This window comes from Ailuropoda melanoleuca, chromosome 14 (genome assembly GCF_002007445.2).
Source record: "Ailuropoda melanoleuca isolate Jingjing chromosome 14, ASM200744v2, whole genome shotgun sequence".
NCBI lineage: Eukaryota > Metazoa > Chordata > Mammalia > Carnivora > Ursidae > Ailuropoda > Ailuropoda melanoleuca.
This window is the reverse complement of record NC_048231.1, coordinates 77,406,297-77,422,209: the sequence shown is the minus strand read 5'-3', so window position 1 is coordinate 77,422,209 and position 15,913 is coordinate 77,406,297.

The window sequence follows — 15,913 nt, the reverse complement described above, 5'->3', positions numbered from 1 at the left end:
GTCAGAAATCATTCAATGGAGATAAGCACATACATTTTCTAAGTAACAAGGTAGATATTAAATAAATGTATGACATAAATAAATTATTGTCAATAAATATTTCTTCTTAAATTACTTCTTTCTGTTTCTGCATATTCAGTTTTAAAAACCCAGTTCAAAGATCATCCCTTCCATGAATCTTTCCAAGAACATGCAGTTGCAAGAAATCTTTCTTTTTCTCTGATCTACTTTAGCCTGGTGTCTGTATCTCTTCCATGACTCATCTCTTTATATCTTGCATCTGATTACTTCTATTTGTCTATAATATGCTTGAAGACAAGGTATTTTACTTACACCTCTTTGGTATACCTCGTACCTAGCAGTTTCTCTCATAGTAGACACACAGGATAATAATCCACATGTGGCTAATCATAAATTCCCTTTAAATAATTAACCTCAAAAAATATAACTGAACAGCTAAGGCTCATTAAGTCAAGCCAATAAGCATCAATTAACTGTTAACACTATGTGTAGCCACATGCATAGGCTCTGTGAGTTTAAAGAAGAAAACCACTTGATTGCTCCCCTTACAGCTTTTATAAAGTAGTTGGAGAGACAAACTTTTACAAATGAAACTGAAGAACTGTGTGTAATCAGATGAGTGATTTTTTCCAATTACATCATCACCATTTATATGATGGAAGAAGATTTTTTCTCTACTTCTTAATTGTGTCCAATGACTCTGAACTTTAACAGCTGGAAGTGAACAGATTGACTGACAATAGTCAGTGGAAATTCATGCCTGGGAATGAGTTCAAAGCACTGTGATTACCAAGAGTGGGATTGTCAAAATCAAGTTCAGTCCGTGGGGAGAAAGCTCTCATTATGAAGACTATCTAGACAGGGGATGGAGATGAATCAATGCAATTGGAGATTCAAGCTGTGAAACTGGAGGCTATTTGGGTGAGGTTTGATGTTGAGGTCACAATTGCATTTAATGGCTTTGTATTGCTAACAGTAACCACCAGGCAAGAGTTGGGAACAATTTGTCCCACTCTAGGAAGTGTGCCAGCCAAAAGTGTGTATGTGTCCAGAATTTATCCTCTAACCTCCTCCCTAACATTTTTACCATTTAGCACTTGACCCTGGCAGTTTCCTTAAGTGGATTTTGTTTGAACCAAAAATCTAGAAAGCATTTATTGACCTTTGGGATACTGGTTAGATAATTTGTTTATCTGTTTTAACAATAAAATTATATGAGTATGCAACCATTTATTTAAAATGACATCTGGTACAGCCCCAGATAGTTTATTTAAATTACCTAGGAAGATATAGAAAGGTTAAAACTCAAAAATGAGTAAAGGTGTCCCTAAACACTGAAAATGTATTTCCCAAGTCTAGGAAATATTAAACTTTATTATGTACCTGATGGATATGGATTATCAGAAACAAGTAATGCTTCTCCCTATGAAAAGAGTGTCATCCCTTCCAGGAGGAACAATGTTGTTCTTTTCATGTCTAGCTCTCAGACTATCCTGTGGCTTACAGATACAGTCTGTGCAGACCAGAAAACTGAACAAGTGCCCTTTCTCTACCTCTTGATAGGTGCTGCTTTTAAACATTACCTGGAGCCTCATTCATACCAAATAAAAATATCTTCAATGTTTAATTATTTTAGCACCTCAAGAGTCCAGTTGATTTAAGAAAATATTTATGTGTTTTTACTAGTCTATAGATACACCTGTTCACATTAGAAAAAGGTGTTACCCTTTAAGACACTTTATTTCCATGTTTTGAAAAGCTATTGTACTAAACTAATTTTGTTAGGGCAGGACATTTTCCTGTCATTTACCAGAAAATTTTCTTATTAATCAACAATGCTATGATGTCTATGTTACATGAGCGCCGCCTAGATGTTTGCAAAGCACAGTCTACATAGGTTTTCTTGACAGAAATACCTGAAATTTGCAACTCAAACCTCATAAGCAGTTTTAACTCATTAAAGCATAAAAATAGCCAAGGATGTCTTAATTTGTGAGTTGCTGGCAAGATTATTATGATATCACTGAAGTTATCTATGAGTATCTTCTCCCCCCTCCTTCTTCCTCTGATTTGAGTTGGTATGTCATTACTAGTGGCATCCCAGTAAATCAAAATTTTTAATGCAGGGGCGCCTGGGTGGTTCAGTTGTTAAGTGTCTGCCTTCAGCTCGGGTCGTGATCCTGGTGTCCTGGGATCGAGCCCCAGATCGGGCTCCCTCCTAGGCGGGAAGCCTGCTTCTCCCTCTCCCACTCCCCCTGCTTGTGTTCCCCCTCTCAGTGTGTCTCCCTCTGTCAAATAAATAAAATCTTTAAAAAAATTTTTTTAATGCAATGCAGCAAATAATTTTCCCATGAAAATGACACTATAGGTTAGAAACGAGTGAATATCAACAATTTCCTATGCTTCAATCTAATACATCTATTTTAAAAATAGATGACCATTTAAAATATTTTAGGATAATTTTATTTGGGGAGTGCCTGGGTGGGTCAGTTGGTTAAGTGTCCAACTCTTGTTTCAGCTCAGGTCATGATCTCAAGATTCGTGGGACTGAGCCCTGCATCTGGCTCCCCGCTCAGTGCAAGATCTGCTTGAAGATTCTGTCCCTTTGCCCCTCCCCCACTCACTCCCATGCATGCTCTATCTCTAATAAATAAATAAATCTTTAAAAAAAAGAATAATTTTCTTTTGCTTAAATGCTTTCAGATCACTCAATCAATGGATGGTACATTTAAATTTATACATATGGGAATACCTGGGTGACTCAGTCAGTTAAGCATCTGCCTTCAGCTCAAGCCATGATCCCAGGGTCCTGGGATCGAGTCCTGCATCAGGCTCCTTACTCAGTGGAAGACTGCTTCTCCCTCTGCCTGCTGCTCCCCCTGCTTATGCCTTTCTCTCTCTCTTGTCTCTGACAAACAAGTAAATAAAATCTTAAAAAAATAAAATTATACCTATGGGTAAACAAAGTTTTCAGGGAAGATGGACTGGATGTGTTTTTCCCTATTTCTCCCACTAAATACAACTAAGAACCTTGGACATTATATGTAAAATTAACTTAAGATGACTGAAATGTAGAGGGGCGCCTGGGTGGCACAGCAGTTAAGCATCTGCCTTCTGCTCAGGGCGTGATCCCGGCATTATGGGATCGAGCCCCACATCAGGCTCCTCCGCTATGAGCTTGCTTCTTCCTCTCCCACTCCCCCTGCTTGTGTTCCCTCTCTCGCTGGCTGTCTCTATCTCTGTCAAATAAATAAATAAAATCTTAAAAAAAAAAAGATGACTGAAAGGTAGAGAAAGAAAGACCAGATAGTGACCTTGGGATACAAGGATCAACATGGTGGTGAATTCCCCTACTTTTCTATTTGCTTCATGTGTTCCAGACTTAGAACTGAACCAAGCAGCAATGTGGAAACAGCAAAGTAAGCATATTAAAAACAAAATAAAACAAAATAAAAACAACAAGAAGATATAAAAAAAAAAACAAACTCCAGCAAATGCCTGCTTACTCTAGGCTAGGGACCAGAAAAGAGGCTGAATAAAAAACCAAAATATTTAGACAACAGTCACTATATTCTAGTGAAACACCACAGAAAAAAACAGTGGTCCCCATCCCTACTCACTGTGGCCGAAGCCACACGGGGAAGCTGGACTTGCACACTCACCAGACTGTAAGAAGGCACCCCAACACCCACCTTACTGGGTGGTGTCAGAGAAGGCCAATAGGGGGATAGGGAGGACAAGACTTTCTTCCCCATCAGGTGGTTATGATCCCCCTCCCATCCGCCTGTGGTGCCAAGACCATGAAGAAGGAAGTAACAAGGCATTATTCCTTTTCCAAGCCAGGGAGAAATCAATGAAGACCTGGTGGGGACTCCCACCTCCCCAGTAATTAGAAGCTCCTCTCCTCCTTACCCTCACCTGCAGTAGTGAAGCAACATTTCCCCAACCTTTTCCCCACTAGAGCAGTTTTAGAGAAAGCTGAGAGGTTTAAATAGGATCCAGAGTCTCATAACACAGTACTTACATATATAGGTTTCCATTGAAAATCACTTGTCATACCAAGAACCAGGAAAATTTCAACATGAATGAAAAAATCAGTAGACAATAATGAGATTGCAGTGATGTTAGAATTATCTGACTGGGGTGCCTGGGTGGCTCAGTCGGTTAAGAGTTGGACTCTTGGTTTCCACTCAGGTCATGATCTCAGGGTCCTGAGATCAGGGAGCATTGGGTTCTGTACTCAGCAGAGAGTCTGCTTCTCTCCCTCTGCCTCCCTCACTCATGTACCCATGCTCTCTCTCTCTCAAGTAAATGAATACATCTTTAAAAAAAGAGAGAATTATCTGACAAAGACTAAAAAACCCACACTAAATTAAAAAATAGAACATTAAAAAATTAGAAAGTCTCCTGAAACAGAAAATATAAAGAACCTAATGAAAATTTTAGAACATAAAAGTACAATAACTGAAATAAAAAACTCATTGTATAGATTCAGTACTAGAGTGAATATGACAAAGGGAAGAATGCATGAACTTGAAGACAGAACAATAGAAATTACCCAATCTGAATGAGAGGGAAAATAGAGTAAAGAAAAAAAAATGAACAGAGACTGGTAGGACCATAATAAAATTCTACTATTCATGTCATCAGAAGAAGAGGGAAGGAGAGCAGGGCCAAAAAATTAGTTGAAGAAATAAAACAGAAAACTTCCTAAATTTAGCAAAAAATATAAACCTACAGATTCAAGAAGCTGAGTGATCTCAAACAAAATAAACTCAAAGACACCCATGCCAAGACATATCACAGATAAGCTTCTGAAAACTAAAGACAAAGAACAAATTAAAAAGCAGAGATAGGCAGAGAGAGACACAAAGGGAGAGGGAAACAGAGACAAAGAGACACACAGTGAGAGATAGAGAGACAGAGACAGAGAGAGACAAAGAGATAGAGAGAAATAATACCTTCCTTATAGGGGAAAAACAATTTGAATGACATAGGATTTCTCATCAGAAACCACAGAGGCCAGAAAGAAGTGGTACATTTTTCAATGCTAAAACGTACCCCAAACCTTCCAACCCGAACTCCAAATCCAGTGAAAACAATCCTTTGAGAATAAGACAGAAATAAAGAAGGAAAAGAGAATCTGTCATCAGCAGACCTATCATAAATAAATAGCTAAAGACAGTTCTTTTACAGGAAAGGAAATGATAAAAGAATGAACCTTAGAACACTAGGAAGGAAAAATGAAAACAGAAAGAATCAAAATATAGGTAAATACAATATATTATTCTTCTCATATTTGCTGCTATTGTTGCTACAGGCAAGTGGGACCAACAGGCAGTATAGTTTGTGGGCCAGTGGCTTGGAAAACCTGGTGCTTTGCTGCTGCTACAGCTACCACCACCACAACCGCTAGTAGATCAGACTGTCCAGCAGGCCAGGTGCGGAGCTGGGGCTGTATGGCTGGGCTCTGCTGCCACCAATGTGTTAAGAATGCCTGCAGGGGGGCGCCTGGGTGGCACAGCGGTTAAGCGTCTGCCTTCGGCTCAGGGCGCGATCCCGGCATTATGGGATCGAGCCCCACATCAGGCTCCTCTGCTATGAGCCTGCTTCTTCCTCTCCTGCTTCCCCTGCTTGTGTCCCTCTCTCGCTGGCTGTCTCTATCTCTGTCAAATAATAATAAATAAAATCTTTAAAAAAAAAAAAAAAGAATGCCTGCAGGGCCTCACTGGGGGAGCAGGAACCAGGACTCTGCTCTAGGTCTCTGTTGGACTTCCCCTTTCCCAGTTCTTTGGCTAGAGAAAGCAGGCTTTCCTTGGACATGTTTATTGTTGTTATTTAAACCTGTTGTCAGTCCCTGGGTGACAGGCCTAATTAGTATTGGGTTAGAAGCTATACAGAAAGTAAAGAGAAAACCCAGGGACTTCATCATGCTGTTTCTCCAGTCATCTGGTCTGGGGTGAGTCTTCTTCCCAGCTTTCAGTCCTTTTGTCTATTGATAATTTCTAGGGTATTAGTTATACTTAAAAGTGGAAAAGCAGGAAAAAGTAAGTCAGTACCATCTTGTCCCAGAAGTCGTCACTAATTGTGTTGAATTAATTTTTTGTTCATATTTTGTCTGTAGGTTTCATTTTAGAAACTTTTATTCAAGGAGCCTTCCTGACCCCCCACATTTGATGTGATTCCTTCCTATGAGCTCCCATTGAATCTCTTACTTAAATAATAGCTCATCTTCTACTAGAGTACCAGGAAAAGGAAATACAATATTATGAGAATATAGCTCCCTGATGGAAGGGATCATGTTTGGTTCAATGTATAAACCCCAGCAAGCCTCATAGTAGGGGCTCAAAAAATGTTATTGAGCAAATGAACGAATGTTTGAATGAATGAATGAAAAACTGTTATATTCAAGTGTAAGCTCTTTGAGAGATTATTTCTCATTCATCTTTTTTTCATCACAACTACTGGGAAAACTATTTTTACCTGGTAGTTTCTTAACTAGACATTGTTAGCAGAGCCTGACTTTACTTTTAAAAAGAGCATAATCTATCTGGAAATTAATTAACTAGGCTCCTTGCAGCACCAATAGTACATATACACAAAAAATAAATAAATGTACATTGTTTTATGTAACAGCAAGGGATTACTTCATAACATTGCTGCTATATGTATCAATACATATGAATATTATGAAATTTAGTACTGCAACTTAAGTCACACCTAGATAAGAACCAAATCCTCCCACAGCACCATTCTGAATGGTAGAAAAAATATCCTATCTGTTGCTATTAGGTACAAGTTTTATTGTGCCTTGATGCCAAAATCTAATAAACTGTAGAGTACAGAGATCTGTTGCTACACTAGCTAATGTTCTGTGCGTTGTTGTTACTATTTTTGTTACTTGATAAAAATGGGAAACTACTGGTAGAATTTGACCTAATCTGAACTGTTATATTAATATAGCAGTATGTTAACAATATAGCTTACCATTCCAATTATAAAGACTATTTTATAAAAATGCTTTACAACATGTCTTAAGATATCAACTTCAAGTTGCTTCTCAGTAGAAATTGATGAAGACATTATGAAAAGTTGTGTTTTTTTCCTGATCCTTACATTCTTTATGCACATCTTATTTTGGTCTGTGTCAAAATTTATTTCTCAACTCAAATAATTTGTGGTCTTTTGGTCTGCAACCTAAATTTCAGTTTCTTTTTTATTTATTTATTTTAAGATTTTATTTATTTATTTGAGAGAGAGAGAGAGACAGAGATAGCATAAGCAGGGAGGAGAGAGAGAAGCCAGGTTCCCCTCTGAGCAGCGAGTGCAATGTGGGGCTTGATCCCAGGATCCTGGGATCATGACCTAAGCTGAAGGCTTAACTGACTGAACCACCCAGGTGCCCCTAAAGTTTCAGATTTCTAATACTATTACCTAGATGGTTACACAAAACAATGTATGAAAAAAATTGGCTTAGACACATACAGGGAAAGATAAAAATATATTTTAAGAAATGTTGGCTATTAATGATTTAGGAAATGACTTTCCTACCTAATACATTTGTTCCTCTATGTCTTTTTATTTTCTTTTTTCCTTCTCTTACCTCCACCCTCCTGTTCTCTCAATATTGGCTTGTGCCATTCTATTCCAGCCTAAATATGTTGCTTATAAATATATTTTAGACATTTAAAATCAACATGAAAAGTTTGGTTTCCGTCATTATCTAGAATTCACTCATTTTGAACTATGCTCCCAATATCTCACTATTAAGTATCCCACTATCTGTACTCATCTGATTTGCTTGACTGTCTAAGCAGCCAACTCCTGGTCTCAAGTGTGAGTGGAATAACTTAATCTGCTTATTTAGATAATATGTTATGGAAGATTCTGTGTCTTTGCATAAATACAGCTTCTTTGATATGACCTGATGTAGAGTGGATATTCCAGTCCTAAGGGGTGATCCTAAAATATGGAACTATTTCACTAGAAGATATTGGTTTTGTTTAACCAGCGGAAAAACTAGAAAATGGGTAACATAGAAAAAGCATTTAAAGAAGTGGCTCTGAGGGGCGCCTGGGTGGCACAGTTGGTTAAGTAACCAACTCTTGGTTTCTGCTCAGGTTTTGACCTCAGGGTCATGAGGCCAAGTCCCTTGGAGTCTGCTGGAGATTCTCTCTCCCTCTCCCTCTGCCCTTGCTGCTTGTGATCCCTCTCTCTCTAAAATAAATAAACAAATCTTTGGGGAAAAAAATAAAGAATGGATCTAAATCTTGATCTGGTTCCTAAATTCTTATTTAGGAGACTTCCTAGAATCCAGAATTTATCTTCTCTCTCCTTCCTACCTCTACTCAGCTCTCCTGCAGTCATATTCTCTGTTCTGCTGCTCTATTCAATTCATTCCTCTCACATAAATTGCAAACTAAAAGATGAAAATCTCTTTTAAGAAGACCATGTTTTCAAAGCACATCAGTGTAATAAAGAGTTTCTAAGAGTTCTCTGCATATCTTTCTGTTTAATAATGATAAATTATTAATTAATATTACCTGTAATGAATAGTAATGATAATTATTATTTTTACTTCAGGTAAATATGGTATCAACTCATTATAACAGAGTATTGTCATTTCTGCAACAATATTATTTCACCTTAGATTACATTACTGATAATAATGGTTCTCTTGAAAAGTCATATCTATTTGTTACATTATATGTAGAATAAAGCCTAAGACTTATTCCATCCTGTCAAAAATACAACTGAGCCATATAGAGAAAATTTTTATAAGATGATCAGTATGTATCATTTTATACATTGATGTTATTATACTACAGTTTGTTTGTTCATGAATGACAATCATGTTTATATCCTAGCCATGTCCCTTGCCCAATGTCATTTCGCTGTATTTTAAGTCACAGGATTTTATTAATCACTAAGTATGGCTTCATGAGGTAGGGAGAATAAAGTATTATCTTAGCCCTGTGACTTCGCAGTAAGGAAGACTGAATAACAGGGCAAGTGACAACTCCTATGCTATTAAGTAGGTTAAATATTTCTTTAGAGGAGAGTCCATTTTCTTAAGTTCAGGAGAACTCAGAAAGCACAATATAAGGATCTCAAATACTGTGAGAGTCCTCTTTTTTACTTCATTCTTTTAAATATTCATGGTACATTAAGTCACTTTTGACCCCAACATCCAGGAAAAACCACTATTTAAATTTTCACAATAGCCTTCAAGTAGTTTTCCTCTTCATTTATAGCACACCAGATAGATGTAAAATTTAAGAATTGAAAAAATTGGATAAATGATAATTCATTTTAGATTGCCTCCTTTAACTATGTATTATACACATGAATTATACCTATTAAGTAATACAGGCTTGAAACAAGATCCCAGACATCAAGATGCTTATAATTGACTTTGAGGAGTAAGACCAGCATAGACGCAAAAATATAATCTTCATGATAACAAGAACTCATTTACTACTACAGTCCCACACTGCACATCAAGATGGCCCAGAGTAGAATATTAAAGAGATGTTGTAAATAGATGAAAGAATGAAAGGATACCTTAAATCCGGTAAAACACAAAAACCAAAGAGGATGGGGTAGCTTGGGTTTTTTGGGTGGTCAGAGAAATCTCACTGAGGAGGTAACTTCAGAATTGAAAGACAGAAGGATTCAGAAAGAAGAAAGGAAATGCAGAGTTCTCCAGGAGGGCAACAAGAGGAAAGGCATATGATAGGGACAGCATGAGATCTGTCCGGAGTATCCTTGCAGACATTTGACTTGGAGCATAATGTGCACATCCAATGAGGCAATACTGGTTTGGATTCCACTGCAGGGTCTGTGAGAATCTTGAATCAGGAGAGCGTTTTATCTTTCAGTAATCTGAAAGCCAGTTTGCTGCATGTAAGAATTATATATGAAGAAAATGTCCCTAATTGGTAGAATCAATTTGGGGAAGGGAAAGATGACAACAGGAAGAATAGATAATGGGAATAGTCTGGGTGTGAAATAAAAGTGTCTGAAGCAAAAGGTGGCCATGAGAAAGAGAACACAGGTAAATGAGCATGGCTACACAGTGGGCATTGAGAAAAGTGGGAAGAGGGGCTGAATACTTTGGGCCCTGAAAAAGCAGAGAATGTATTATGGAGAGGGCTGAACTAACATGTGTTGGGTCAATCACTAGAAGCAGCTCAGACATGGTGGAGTAAAAGGAAGAACATGTTAGACCTGGTTCCTTACCTCACTGTGTTATGTTGGGGAACTGGCTCAACATTTCTGATCATCAGTGTCCTCATATTTATAATTAGAATGCTAAAACTACCCTATACATTTGTACAAAGATTGAATAAACTAAAGCTTATGAAAGATTAACACATAGTAATCATTTAATAAAGTCTGGCATCTTTGATCAGCATTTTACATATGGTAACTTCACTAATTTTGTTTTAGTTCCTTTAAAATTTTTTTATTATGTAATATTCAGTACATGACAAATTATAAATGCTCTGTATGTTTTATGAAGCATGATAATAAACTTGTACTCATGAGCTGACCAACCATTTTCAAAACTGTAACAGAACCAATGTCATTAAACCTGCCATGTGCTCCTACACAGTCACAGAGGTTACCATTACATTGATTTTTTAAATGATTTTTTGAGTCCTAATTCACATAAAATAAAATACAGCCATCTTAAGGGTATAGTTCTGTGAATTTTTAAAATATTTTAAATTATTTATTTATAAAATTAAATTAAATGTATTTAAGGTACATGACAATTTTATATATACATATATATAGCAAAATTATTACTACAGTTGAGCTAATTAACATCTTTCCCTAATATAGTTATTTTTGTGTGTGTGATGAGAGCACTGTAAATCTCTCTTAGCATATGTCTAGTATTCAATACAGTATTACTTATTACCTGTAGCAATCATGCTGTGCATTAGATCTCTAGACTTATTTATCCTACATAATTTCAGTTTTGTACCCTTTGACCAACATCTCCCCATTTGTCCTCCATCCTTGGGACCCTGCTTGCCACCATCCTACTGCACTGTACTGGATTCAACTTTTTTAGACTCTATCTATGAGACCCTGCAGTTATTTTCCTTTCTTTGTCTGGTTTATTTCACTCAGTATGTCTTCTAGGTTCATTCATGTTTGCAACAACATGGAGGAAGCTCCTTTTAAATGAAAGTCAATTTACCACTTCAAGAGTTGATTTAACATTTTTATTACGGGTTTTGTTTTGTTTTTGTTTTGTTGCCAAACTCTCCCCTATTTTTTTCTATTCCAGTATAATTAACGGTGTTATATTAGTTTCAAGTGTACAACACAGTGATTCAACAATTCTATGCATTGCTCAGTGCTTACCACGGAAGGTGTACTCTTAATTCCCTTCACCTATTTCACCTATCCCCTCACCTACCTCCCCTCTGGTAACCATCAGTTTATTCTCTATATTTAAGAGTCTGCTTTTTTTGACTCTGATTGTTTTGTTTCTTAAATTCCATATATGAGTGAAATCATATGGTATTCAACCTACTCTGACTGACTTATTTCACTCAGCATTATACCCTCTAGATCCATCCAAAAGGTTGCAAATGGCAAGATTTCATTCTCTTGTGTGAATGTGGTATAATATATACCACATCTTCTTTATCCATTTCATCTACTGATGGTCACTTGGGTTGCTTCCATAATTTAGCTACTGTAAATAATACTGCAATAAACATACAGGTGCATATATTTTTTTTACGTTAGTGTTTTCATTTTCTTTGGGTAAATACCCAGTAGTGGAATTACTGGATCATATCATAATTCTATTCTTAATTTTTTGAGGAAACTCCATCCTGTTTTCCAGAGTGGCTACACCAATTTACACTCCCACCAATAGTGCACCAGGTTTCCTTTTTCTCCACATCCTCATCAACATCCGTTGTTTCTTGCATTTTTTAAATTTTATTTTAGCCATTCTGAGAAGTGTGACATGGTATCTCGCTGCAGTTTTGATTTGCATTTGGTTTGCATTTGATACTGAACATCTCTTCATGTGTCTGTCAGCCACCTGTTGTCTTCTTTGGAGAAATTGTCTGTTCATGTCTTCTGCCCATTTTTAATTGGATTATTTAGTTTTTGGGTATAGACTTGTATCAGTTCTTTATATATTTTGGGCACTAAACTTTTATCAGATATGTCATGTGCAAATATATTCTTCCATTCAGTAGGCTGTCTTTTAGTTTTGTTGATTGTTTGCTTTGCTGTACAGAAGCTCTTCATTTTGATGTAGTCCCAACAGTTTATTTTTGCTTTTGTTTCCATTGCCTCGAGAGACATATCAAGAAAAATGTTGCTATGGCCCATGTTAGAGACATTACTGCCTGTGCTCTATTGTAGGATTGTTATGGTTTCAGGTCTCAGATTTAGGTCTTTCATCCATTTTGAGTTTATTTTTGGGTATGGTATAAGAAAGCAGTCCAGTTTCATTCTTTTGCACGTAGCTGTCCAGTTTTCCCATGTGGTTCCATGAAGTTTGGAAAATATATTATACCACCCCAATACCAAATATGACAAGTATGACCACACTTTAACAAAGATATGAAATAATTCTATCACTCTAAAACATTCCCTTTAACCTCTTTACAGTCAATCCCAACCACTCTAATTTGTCCCAGGCAACCACTGATTTATTTTATTTTCATACATTTACTTTGCCTACTTTAAAACTTCATGTATATAGAATCACTTGTTGTACCTTGCTTCTTTCATTCAAACCAATGTTTAGATTCATCCATATTATCTGTATCTACAGTTTGTTCATTTTTATTGCTGGGAGAAGTGTACATATAGAATATGCCACAACTTATGACATTTGGGTTGCTTTACATTTTGACCATTGTAAATAAACCTGCTATGAATATTCATGTACAAGATTTTTTGTGCATATGCTTTTCACTTCAGTTAAATAACTAGAAGTGAAAGTTCTCAGGTAGATAAATATTTAACTTTGTAAGAACCTGCCAAACTATTTTCCAAAGTTTTTTGTTTGTTTGTTATCATTTTACTCCCACCAGAAATATTATGAATTCTGGGAACTCCATATCCTCATCAACACTGGGTATTGCAAACCTTGATTTTAGACATACTAATTAGTATAAAATAGGTGTCGTGTTGTGGGTTTAATTTTCATTTGCCCATGACTAATCATGGTAAGCATCTTTTCATGTACTTATTGGCCAGAAGTACATCTTTCCTGAAGTGTCTGTTAAAGTTCATTGTCCATTTATTTTTATCAGACTCTTTGTTCTTACATAATTGAATTATAAGTTATTTATAAATTCTGAATGCAAGTCCTTTGTCAGATACATGCATTGCGAATATTTTCTCCTGGACTGTGATTAGCCTTTTCAGTTTTGTAATGGTGTCTTTGAAAGAGCTGAGTGTTTTAATTTCGAAGAAGTGCAGTTTATTGTTTTCCTTTACAGTTTGTGCTTTCTGTGACCTCAGAAATCTTTGCTTATCCCAAAATTGTAATGATTTTCTCCTGTCTTCTCTTAGAAGTATAATATTTCAACCAACCTTCCAGTGAGGTAGATATTATCCCCATTTCAAAATCATGGAAAAGACTAAGGCAAAGGTGGTAAAATGCACTCGTATTAACACCAAGCCTGTCTGACTTCCTAAGGAATTATGTCTTTTTTTTTTTCAATTGCTCAAATTACAGTTTAAAGGACAGTGGCAATAAGATAGGACATAAAATTGAAATTTCTGAATTCTAACCCCAAAGCCTCCACCTCTCAGCTGTGTGACCTTGTATGAGTAACTTCATTCTTAAATGAGGCATTAGAATGGAAAGCCTTCCTTTTTGATGCAGCTCGAATTTCATAAGCAAGCAAAACCCAGTTCCTTTATTGCAGGCTCTTGAGGGCCAATCAAAGCTGCCTGTGGAAACTTCTCATGTATATTGTAAATGATGTGTAAACTCGTTCAGCCCAGCAAACAGAGGGATTCAGGCACTGCTGTGCCATTTCACCCCAGTGGGCTGGCCAAATTCCAATCCATGTAATTGCATTCCACAGCTCCTGCCTCCCCTGCAGGTTGAGTTGGGATGGGGTGCACTGGTTCCCAAAACCCAGCCTGCATTGCTTTCCTCAGCATTTGGGTCCTATTGTTCTGTGCCATGAAATAACCATCAGGCCACCCCACTCCCCAAGTGGCTTCTCTGTGCAGTCCCAGACTGAGTATTCTGGGGATGGTGCTTTACTGGGAGTGGCCCTGATAAAGGCTTCCTATCAGTGGAAATGTCTCTGGTTACTCCCTCCAAACACTGAGAAGAATCTCAGGGTCTGGGAAATATGAGGAACAGTGATATAAGTGAGGGCACAATTTGGAAGGAAGAGTACTTTTTTTTTAATTCTAAGGGAAATGGAAAAAATATGGTTCTAGGCAGAAAACATACAACCCTTGTGTTTATTTCTATGGGGCTGCTGCTCCAGAGGTAACCTTGCTAATTAGATTTTTGTGTGTGTGTGTGATTTTGTTATTAGATCTTTGTTAATGAGCTTGCACCATCTCATCTTGCCTGCAGTCTCCCTGGGCTGCTCTGGAAGTCTTCACAGAGAAAGCAAAGAAAGGTGTCTATGTGGGAGGCAAATATTTGTCATGCACACAACCATACCTGCTATATATTGGACATTTCAAACACTCTGAAAGCCCAATGAAGCAGGTAGGCTGGACATCTTTGACCTCTAGAAGAAATTTGGGATCTGAGTACTTAAATAGCAACCTAGCTGAACAGGGGGTGTGGTTATATAGCAAATAAATTGTTACCTGTGATTTAATCCTGCCTGAGGCGCTGCTATTGGAATAGTAATTTATTGATTTCTTCCTAATCCTTCCCCATTCCAGAGTTTAAAAAAAATTATTTTTCCCATGTCTTTATGCTTTATGAATAACCTTGTTCAATCAACAGAAAACCAAGAAGTTTAATTCCGTAACCAATGCCTTTACTCTCCTGCCTTCTTACTTGCAGTATAGAAGCCACACTTCTCAGATAATACTCTCCTCCTGCATCAGTCCTTAGTTTATAGTGCATATTATATACACGTGCACATTTGTGAGTGAGTGTGGTTGACCTCTGTGCAGTGAAATTGTGTACAGACTTGAGAAGTTGCAAGTTTATAAATTACTTCACTGACAAAATAATAGAACAAGAATTCTCTTGATTTAATGAAGTATATTTGCCCTGAAGGAGAGCAAAATATGCCACCCCAAAAGTTACCCCTTCATGAGAAAAATTTATATTTATAAAGGAAATCTCCATTTGTAAGTGTCTCCCTTTAAGAAGCAGAAAGAGAACTATTACTCTAAATCATAATAGAATCTAGTCAATGAAAAGGCATAGACTTAAATCTGCATAACAATCTTTGCCCTTGTTTACTTTGCTTTTCCTAGTAATCTCCCAGAATCCGCCCCACCAGTGTTCTTTTGTCTTCAGTTTAAAATGGTATATAAGGTGGTGGCTTGGGCCATCTCAGGGAGTTTATTCATTTTTCCTGGGTGTCTCTCAGGTATGTGTGAGGTATACATGTCAATAAACTGCTGTGTGTTTTTCTGTTGTTAATCTGTCTTTTATTACAGGGGTCTCAGAAAGAATTTAGAAGGGTGGAGGGAAAATTATTTTTCCTCCTTTACACCCTTCATACCATTACTTAATTAGGCAAAAGTTTCTAATTAAGAATTGCTCTTGAAATGAAGAGCAGAAACAGTTTATTATCTCCCAGAAATATCCCCCTTTCATCTTTTATAGTGCTGTCTTAATTTTGTCATCTGTTATATCTGCTTAGGAACTGCCTTTTCTTTTAACTGTACTTTTTAAAGGTCC